This window comes from Manacus vitellinus, unplaced genomic scaffold, assembly GCF_001715985.3.
Source record: "Manacus vitellinus isolate BGI_N305 unplaced genomic scaffold, ASM171598v3 scaffold_27_pilon, whole genome shotgun sequence".
Classification (NCBI taxonomy): Eukaryota; Metazoa; Chordata; class Aves; order Passeriformes; family Pipridae; genus Manacus; species Manacus vitellinus.
The window spans coordinates 8,743,663-8,746,128 of NW_021940039.1; the positions used below are offsets into that span (position 1 = coordinate 8,743,663).

General features: G+C 47.5%; 1 protein-coding gene across 1 annotated transcript in view; it reads left to right on the top strand.

Moving 5' to 3' along the window:
- TNFSF8 (TNF superfamily member 8) overlaps positions 1-2,466 on the top strand; it is a 17,799-nt gene that overhangs the window by 2,597 nt on the left and 12,736 nt on the right. The window lies entirely within an intron of this gene.

Here is a 2,466-nt window from a genome sequence, read left to right on the forward strand (position 1 = left end):
CCAGGGAGGGGGTGGAGTCCCCGTCCCTGGAGGGGTTTGAGCAGAGCCTGGATGTGGCATCAGTGCCATGGGCTGGGTGACAAGGTGGGGTTGGGTCAAGGGTTGGACTCCATGATCTCAGAGGTCTTTTCCAACCTGGTTGATTCTGTGATTCTGTGATCAATTGACTTAATTATTCTCTTTGCAATTCCTGAGGAAGGGACCAATTTTTGTGTGATCACCCTCTTGGGATGGTCAGGTTTTCTCTCCAGATGTTCCCAGCTGGATTATGTGAGTGGTCCTTCACCTCAGGGGCAACTTCACGCCCTCCTTATGCTGAGCAGAGATAGAAGCTTTTCTTTTCCTCTGCTCAAAGGGGTGTTAGAGGGTTGTAGGGACAACACAGGTGTTGTGACACTTGTCTTGGGTGCCACAGCATTAAAGGGAAGCTTCTGGTGGCAGCAGATCACACAGCCCCCTGCCCCCATCACAGGTTACAAGCTGGCTGCTCGTGTTCCTTTTTATAAATTTATACTTGCCTATTTTAGGATGAAGGAGGACAGACTGGAAAAGGAAAATCAAACTGTGTAGAAACAAAGCATTTACATCACCCACGACCTGGGTGCTCTGCATAAGGGAAACACAAGATGAAAGACCAAATTAAAAAAAAAAAAAAAAAGGCAACTATGATTCAAAGCTGCTTCTCTGAATTTCTAGTACACATTAACACCCCTCCCTCCCATTTTCCAGCACCCCAAGAAATTTCCTTTACGCCTTGTTTTCAAGAAGGGTGGCACAGCACGTTAATGTCACACCTGGGAAGTGTCATTTTTGGAACTAAACTACTTTTTTGGAATTAATTACATGTGGTGCTGAGGTCAGTTCGTTTCTTCAGCTTTCATGTGCAGAACCCCTTGGCTTCAGGCCATTCTTGATCTTTCACAAGTGACTTTGTTTTCCTGTGGAATAGGAATAGTCTGGGTAAGGTGGTCTGGAGCCTTCATTTTGCTTCTTAACACTTTTATAGGTGTGTTTAAACCTCCACCCTTCTGCCTGCTGTTGAATATATGTATATATATATATATATGTATAAACACACACACACATCTCTGTAGGTAATTATGTGTATAGAGAGACAGACATAAAATCAGGGAAAGAGAATGGGACAGAAAGGACTGGAAAAATGTCATTTTAAGTCACACAGACCCCAACAAATCTTGATGTGCTGTGTGAGACACCTGGGCCACTGACCCCCACGAACAAATTCTGTGTGAATGCCCAAAATCCACGACCTGGGGCACTCCATCAGTGCTCTGGAGTTTGTTCACTTCGTATCTTTAACCTAAATCATGTGGGCAAATCTTTTCACCACCATTAAGGCACCTGTGTGGTAGTTGCTGAGTCAGAGCAGGGATTTATATTTGCTGATCTAGCCTTGAAGGCTGTTAAAAACATTGAAAAAGTGGCTCTGCCGTGCCCGGGAATCTCCCCTGCAGCCCCCGGTGTGATCCTGCACTGTCTGTCGGGGATTTCTGTCTGCTCAAAACCAGTTTTGTCCCAGCTGCCCCAAGCGGTGCCTGTTGGCCCCCTCTGGTGGCAACCCCGACAGAAAGGAAAATTAAATTTAAAATAAAATAAAATAAAATAAAATAAAAAAATAAAACAAAATAAAACCTGGAATTTGCCCCCTCGAAGCAGATTTACCACTGACTGAGCGGGACAGGAAACCACTGAGGCATTTTAGAGGAAAACTGCACTGGTGCAGCTCCTGCTGTGGGTGTTCTGGGCAGGGACAGTCCCCTGTCACTTGGACAGGTTTGGGCAGTGCTGGAAAAACTGATTTTCTCACAGAGCTGTTTCCTGTGATGCTCGTCATCAGATCAGTTGTGGAGATGATGCTCTGCCCTCTGCAGTTTCATGTCTGGTGGCTACATTTGCACCTCAAGGACACCTTCCTGAGGTGCCAGCAGCTCCCTTTCTCCTCAGCCAGGGCTGGGGCAGAGAATAGAATCCCAGAATCATTAAGGTTGGATGAGATCTCCAAGATCAAGTCCAACCTGTGTCCAATTCCCACCTTGTCCCCCAGCCCAGAGCACTGAGTGCCACGTCCAGCCCTTCCTTGGGCACCTCCAGGGGTGGGGACTCCACCACCTCCCTGGGCAGCCCCTGCCAAGGCCTGACCACCCTCCAGTGGAGAAATTCTTCCTGAAGTCATGATGGTTTGAGGCTGAGCAGAAACACAGGAGAGCTTCTTTTCAAGCTGAAGAACTTCCTTTGAGGACAGAGGAGCAGAGAGCTGCTCCCCACAGGGCTGCCATGGGCACAGGCTCTTGGAGAACTCTGGACTCAGTTAAGCTGAGCCCAGCCCTGTTCTGGGGGGAGTGTGGTTTGGAAATGTGTTTTCTTGGACTTTCTAGAGGTAGATACACATGTCATAGAATCCCAGAATGGTTTGGGTTGGAAGGGACCTTAAAATCATCCAGTCCC